Below are 7885 nucleotides of genomic sequence, written 5' to 3' on the forward strand. Positions count from 1 at the left end.
ATATAAGGAAGAAAATAAAAGATAGAATTGTCAACAAAAAATAAATTCAACCCTAAAGTGATTTCTTAAATGCAAAAGCTATAATTTCTAGTTTTTTGTAAATAGACATTGAGAACGTAAAATTATTTTCGCGTTTAGAGTAAAAAAATCTAAATATGACAAAAAAAAGCGGTCAATACACTTAAACGTACTTTTCTTCTTTTCGAGTAATTCCTAAGATCCCGATTTCTCCATTGTAGTTCTCTAGATAGAGCTCCGAACACTCAAACTGGTTTTTGGGTATATTTCAGGTGATGACTCATCATCGGAGTGCTGACGTGGACTCGGTTTACCACGCTGGAGGGGTCCCAACGACTAGCTGAGCTGGCTAATTTTTAAATTGCACCCAAATTGGTCCCTCTTATTATATGTAACCCTAAATCTCCAAATTCTCAAACACTTCATCTCTTCGTCATGTTCATCTCTTTTCCTTCTTCTTTCATACACTTCTTTCTGTTCAATTTTTTTCACGATATATATTGGTACTTCGATGTCACGAGGAATTGGTGGTGAACCATCTACATAAGCATACCTTGACTCGAGATCCATGAGGAATTGGTGGCGAACCATCTGGATTGTTTGGCAAGAAAATCTCTCACACACCAAATTTATTCTGTTTGGATATATTAACCGAAGATGATTACATGCTCCAACTAACACAATACTGGAATCATTACAGCGGCATTTAGATTCCAATTGTTGAAGTCTCCAATTAATGCTGATGACTGAAAAAATATCTAATCATTTTTAAGACACATGTAAAACTATATTTCTACATTGAAAATAAGATTTTTGTTGAATTTTAGATGAACATCCAAAACAGATTTTTTAATAATACAACCCCTTAAATTGAATTTGAGCATAAAAAAAGAAACCAATTTTAATAATAAGAGTTAAGAATATAATATGAAAGCATATATACCTTAGCTCCTGGTACCCATTCTCTATAAGTAATTCTTGTGACACTGCAAAAAATAGTAGTAATATTGATAAATAAGTTTGTATTACTAAAAGTAGATAAGTTCATAGCAGCTTTTTAAGCAAGAAGTTTGATATCTCTGCCTAAAGTCAAAATTTTCATGGTCGCGAGAAAATGGATCTAGGCCACTTTCATGCTCGTCGATATCCTCTCGCAATCTCAAGTATCGTCCGAAACTGTAATTTAAAAAATTTACATGATCTAACAACTCAGATAATTGTTCCATAAATACTTAAAGAAAATAAAGCTTAAAAGTAATGTTACTAGAAATCAAGATGGTCGCGGTGAGTGAACAAAAGTGGATCAATTTCATAGATTTTCTTCCCATAGCCAGGTGGAAGGATGATCTTAATTTTAACTACTTCATCTCTTTCCATTTTCAGTTTCTTGTCTTTGGATACCAATGTCTTCTCAGCATGAGTTCTAGCACTATATTCTACAAGAGATGTCGAAAAACAGAACCTTTCTCATTTTCAGTCTCTCTAAAATTTCTAAGCTACTTTCTTGATTAAATCACCAACACTATGAAGAATTGAAGATTCTAAAATATGAACTCAGCAAAACAATATTTGAAGAAATATGTGATTAGCAATCTTATCTAAGCTAACTATGATTTCTAATTTTCTATTCACAAAAGTGCCACAAAAATATAATACATTTTTTATTCTTCATATGCATATGATATTGAAATCCCCAATCACAAAAGCACATTTTTTTATTAAATTAGGAATTTCAAGTTCTTCTCGAAGAAGCATATGGTTAATTTTACAAAATAAAGCACAAATAGCTGAAAGAAAAAAAAAGAAAAATGAAACGTGCTACAATGGGAACAACATTTTTAAAATCGGTTTATGAAATAAAACACTTGTGATTATGAAACCTACAAAAGATGAGATTCAGATTTGGTGAACACATAACAGAACCTCAACTACACTAACAACTTGCATATCATCAATTAACACTGTATTAAAAATGCAAAGTAAAAAAAAGGAAGGTTACTTTGAGTCCGATCACAAAGTCAGAATCATGTTCTTCTCGTGAAAGAGAGAAAGAACGATAACAACTTCTGGTCGAATTACTTCTTATCTCAAATTTTTCTAGCCAGCGAATACAACCCTACGGCTACGCCATTGACGGGGAGATGAAGAAGAAGTCAGAGGGTGGAAGAGAAAGAGACGAGTGAAGTGAAGCGTTTGTGAAAACATCTAACGGCGTCGTTTTTGGCTATGAAGGGTGCCAAACCAAAACGACGATATTTTGGACCCCTCTCACGTGGCAATTTGAGGCCCGTCAGCGCTCCAGTGATGACTCATCACCTGAAATATGACTAGGGACCAGATTGAATGCTCAAAGCTCTATCTGGAGGACTACAATGAAAAAATCGAAATTTTAGAAATTACTATGAATATTTGCGTGAATTTCAGGGACGACTATGGGTATTTACTCCTTCTTTTCAACACTAAACTAAACATAGTCTCAGTCCCTTTTCTGATTCTCAGTAATATGCGTTTCTTTCTTTCAATCAATTTGAGAATCTATCTTCGTTCTTGAGGATTTTTAAATTTTGACATCTGTTATTGAAGAATTTTTATTTTTAAAGTTAAGGTTATGATAAATTTTGAATTTGTCTTTATTTTCATTTATGTGACGGTTTTACTACATTTTGGATACCTTGTTTGAATTTATGTTTTTCTCCTTTTTCTCTTCTTGGATCTCATGCCTCTTCTCTCGTTAACTGATTTTATTGAATTTTCCTGTTGTTAGGATCTGTTCTTGTTTATGAGAATTCTTTATTTTTAAGGTTAAAATTCTATTTAATTTTTAGATTTGTTTGTTATAATGTGATAGATTTTGAATCTGTATTTATTTTCATTTACGTGATGTGCCTTGGATTAGTATATGTGACTTATTTTTCTTTTTTTTCACTTTTTGGAGTAAATTTTTTTGTTGGAGAGAAAATAATATACTAAAAGGGCTAAAGATGAGTGAAAAAATAAATAAATAAATAAATAAATTCTAGTCTACCCAAATTTTTTAATGTTCATTTTATCAATTAATACAAACTAAACAAATAACTCAATTCTTAATAAGATCAAACCTCTTCAAAAAACTCTAATAAAACTGTAACTTGTTATGCTTTTTAAAAATATTTCTACCGGTAAAATTTGTAAAAATAAATAAATAAATAAATAAGTTTTACATAATTCTATTTTCTCTGTTTGTTATTAATTTAATTGGCCATAAAATAGTACGGAGCTGACTAAATTAAATTAAGTTTGTTTTTCGGTACATAATATAACTTTTTTAAAACATATTAGTATTTAAATTTTTTTCTTTCATAAATATGATTTGAAAGAAAACCGCTCTATATTGTATATATAATGACTCGAGAATTTTATTAAAAATAATACAATGTTAAAAAATACACACATATATAACGAATTGCAATTATATCATATTTATTTTATTTTTTTAAATAATTTCTCCTTTTATTTAACTCAATTAAGGGTAGTTACTTAAAACTATTTATACACTGCTGATAAATAAGTTGGTAAAAGTTGATTCTGTTATATACTTATATGTTGGTGTTGGTTTCTTGATTAAAGGAATCTTAACTCCTTCTATATATAGTGCAATGATAGAGGTTTTTCAAGAGGGATGCATCATCAATTCATATTTTTTCATAGAAGGCTTTTTCTTTTTCAAAAGCTAAGTCATTTTTAGCTCTTTTATTGTCAGTTCCTTGACACAAGCACATGGTGGTGGGAAATATTCATCAAAATATTTGATTGATTAAAAGAGTATCTTATATTCTATATTCTTTATCCCAAAATGAAACTAGAGGGACACAAATTAAAGCAAAAAACAGAAAGGTCATTTTCGTCATTGATTCTTCTTTTTGTCATGTGATAAGTGTTATAAGCCATGCAATCTGCTTTTTAAGGTTTTTTTTTTTGGTGACTTGCTTTTTAAGTTTTAACACTTAAATGTAATGGTCGACATTGGTGGTGCTGATATATAAATGTCTAATTAATTACACTTGCATTATTCGTATATAAATTATATATAAAAAAATGTAAGATTTTGAGTGGCCTTTGACATAAATCTTTTGGGTCAAAAATCATTTTTCATATTTTTGTATAATATTTAAAAATTATTAGCATAATATATGTAAAATATTAATAATTAATAGCTTCAAAGCAGATTTGAGGACGCGAAGACTCTATGGTAGCGTTTGTTTTGCAGTATTGGGACAAAGACTGAGAGACTGAGATACAGTATTATGTTTGTTGGGTCAGAGACTGTTACTAAAATTTCTGTCGCTGTCCCTAAAATTTCAGTATTTTAGTACCTCCAAAATGTAGAGACACAGGAGACTGATATTTTTAGAATTTATACCTAAAATACTCTCATTTTAATTAATTAATTCCAATTTTATCTTTGTGCAAATTAAATTAGAGTTTTATTCTTGTTTCAATTTTTGTCTCTCACTTGGCATCAAACAGAATACTAAAACTTATTTCAGTCTCTATTTCTTAGTTTCTGTTTTTCAGTCTCAGTCTTTTAGTATCTGTCTCTCCACCAAACGCTAGCTATATAAGACAATGCTCTATGTCCCGCCCCCTATTCTGCTAGCTATATGTTTTTAGGAAAATTATAATGTACAGATATTAGATTGTACAGATATAAAGAGATTCCATTGTAATCGTTAGGATAGAGACACATATAAAAGAAATTGGAGGCGGCTGGCGAGATAGTGTCTGACGCTGTTGGAAATTAGAGATGGCTTGTGCGAGAAACGAGCAGCTTTGTGCCTTTGGGTTGGATATTTTTCGTAACAAGAGGTAAAAAAATTAGGGGCACTGTAAACCCGAAACTCAACTCTCCTTGTAACAATAATTTTCTTTAAATATTTTGAACAACAAAAGAATTATTTAGCACAGATGTTGTACCATCTTTTTAGGTAAAATAATTTGACTTATATATATGTTTTGTAGATTTCTTTAGTGTTATTTTGATTATAAACTTTGAGGTGAATTACATAGGTGTTTTGCCAATATAAATATTCAGTATTTTAAAATTGATAAAACAATAGGTAAAAAAATTGGGGACAGTGTAGACCCAAAACTCAACTCTCCTGGTAATAATAATTTTCTTTAAATATTTTGAACAATAAAAGAATTGTTTAGCATAGGTGTTGTACCATCTTTTTAGGTAAAATAATTTGACTTATATATATGTTTTGTAGATTTTTTTAGTATCGTTTTGATTATAAACTTTGAGGTGAATTATAAATTTTGAAGTAAATTACATAGGTGTCTTGCTAATATGAGTATTTAGTATTTTAAAATTGATAACGATTCAGTATAATAAAGAGAAAAAATAACTTTTTTTATCAATATTATGTTAATTCAGTGAGAGAATTATATAATTGACTAAAATAATTTTTTTATTTTGATCTAAAATACGCATCTAGAGAATAAAATTTCAATAAAAATTTATCGAAGTTTTATTTATCTTATTAAGAATCATTATCACTAATAATTAATAAAAATAACCACATATATAAAAATTATTAAAAAAATGTTTGAAAAATAAATAAGAAAAAATTCCACTCTCTTCTTCTAAGAGATATTAAAATGATACTCTCATTCCTTTTATTTGTAAAATGTACATTTTCTTCTCTTATAACTTTTAAAAAACCACCTCTTTAATCCATTTTATATTTTTTGTGTTTAGTAATATTAAATTTATCTATTTTTTAAGAAAAAATAAATGATTTTTTACAAAAATACTCTTTAGCAAAAATTTTATTTTTTTATCATTAAACTTTACTTACCAAAATATCCTTTAATAAATTAATTTTTTCAATATCAATATATATTATTTAACATTAAATAAAAAAAACTTATCATTGTTAATATATATAATAATTAGGGCAAAACACTCAATTAAGCCAAGGGGTGAATTAATTTATTTACAGAAATCTATCAAACCAAAATCTATTTCATGAATCAACCAAACCACGTTTATATGTAGTTCGAATCAGGTTCATTCGAACTCTATTCACACATAATTTGAATCATGTTGATTCAAATTATACACAAACGCACACACCATTAATTCAAATCAACCTGATTCGAATTACACCCACAGTAATTCGAATCAAGGTGATTCGAATTATACTCACACACGCTGCACAAGCACATAGTAATTCGAATTGGTCAGATTCGAATTACTCTTAATTTTGCCCATTTTTTTATTAAAAAAATTAATAATTGATTAAAAAAATTAATAATTTAAAAATAAAAAATATATATTTTATTTCATGCTTTAAAAAAAAGCTAACAAAATATTTAATTACAAGACTTCTTTAAAATATTAATGAGCTATCAATTCGAATTTCATACAATACTCTTTTGTGCATTTTTAATAGCTCATGAATTTTTTTATAAATTTTTTTAATAAATTTATTTAAATTATATCACAAAAGAATATTTTATTCTATACAAAATAATTTTAAAAAATGGCTTAAAAGATGTTCAGAGTATTATAAAAATTTGTAATGTCCTAATGACTTAGGACATTAAAAAAAAACTCTACATAGTCAATAATAATTTAGAAATTAAAAAAAATATAGTTATGATCAGTATTTACCTAAATTACTAGAACATTACAAACTTTTACAGTACTCCTAATATTTTTTTAAGCTATTTTTTTAAATTGTTTTCCATAAAAAACGGCTTAGAATGACTTAAAATACCCTAGTACACCTTGCAAACTTTTATTCTAGTACACCTTGCCCTCAATTTGTAATCTTAATATGTATCTTTAGGACACAAGATAAATTTTTTATAATAAAAATATTATATTGTATAAAAATCAGCTATAAAATTGTTCATTAACCATTATGTATTTGTGTATAAATATATTTATTGTTTAATTCATGTTCAATATATATTTTATATTTCAATATATATTCTATATGGGTAGTTCCTTTTTATATACATATAGCATAATTATTGTTATAATTATATTTTATTATTATAAAATATGATTATTTTTCAATTAATATAGTTGTTACAGAAAAATTAAAACTAATTTTAAAAAAAGATAAATAATATCTTTTGATTGAGTTCATTTTTAAGAAAGAATACTAATTTTATTTAAATTGAGAATTGATCATTTTAATAAACATCTAATATGATTCTTAAACTGACTATTAAGTATAAAAAATTGAGTAAAAAATTATTGTGGGGTCAAATTCAATAATTTAATAAAGACAAATAAATATTATTATTATATACTACTAAAAAAATTTTCAAATTGTAGTGGAGTAAGTTACTCTTTCTACAATATATATAGATTCGTCTCTAATTCTAATGATAAGGCTCTCATTATTTTCAAATGGCTTTTAAAATAAAAATTTTATTTTAAAAGTTTCATAAAATTTAAATATCAACAATTAATATAATCTAAATAAGACTTAAACCTAATTTAAAATATTAGAGCATTATAAATTAAAGAAATGTAACTTTCTTTTACAAATATTTTTTAATAAATTTTTTTATTTTTAGTATTTTGAAATGTTGTAAATCTATTGAAATGAAAAGAAGAGTTTTTTTTGGACATTTAAAAAAAGAATTAAATACATATTACTGTAAAAGGTAAACTTTAGGGTGGATATGTACGCTTAGAGGCACATAATAAAAAATACCCTATGTTCGTAAAATTAAAAATATCTACAATAAATCCATCCAAACAGCGGCCACATCTTCATGCTATATCAACGTAACACTGATCGGCTAGCTAAGCTGAAAGGACTAGTGACTCCTAGCGTGACATGCTTCTCTAAAGATAGACATG

The sequence above is a fragment of the Arachis duranensis genome, chromosome 8 (assembly GCF_000817695.3).
Source record: "Arachis duranensis cultivar V14167 chromosome 8, aradu.V14167.gnm2.J7QH, whole genome shotgun sequence".
Lineage (NCBI taxonomy): Eukaryota > Viridiplantae > Streptophyta > Magnoliopsida > Fabales > Fabaceae > Arachis > Arachis duranensis.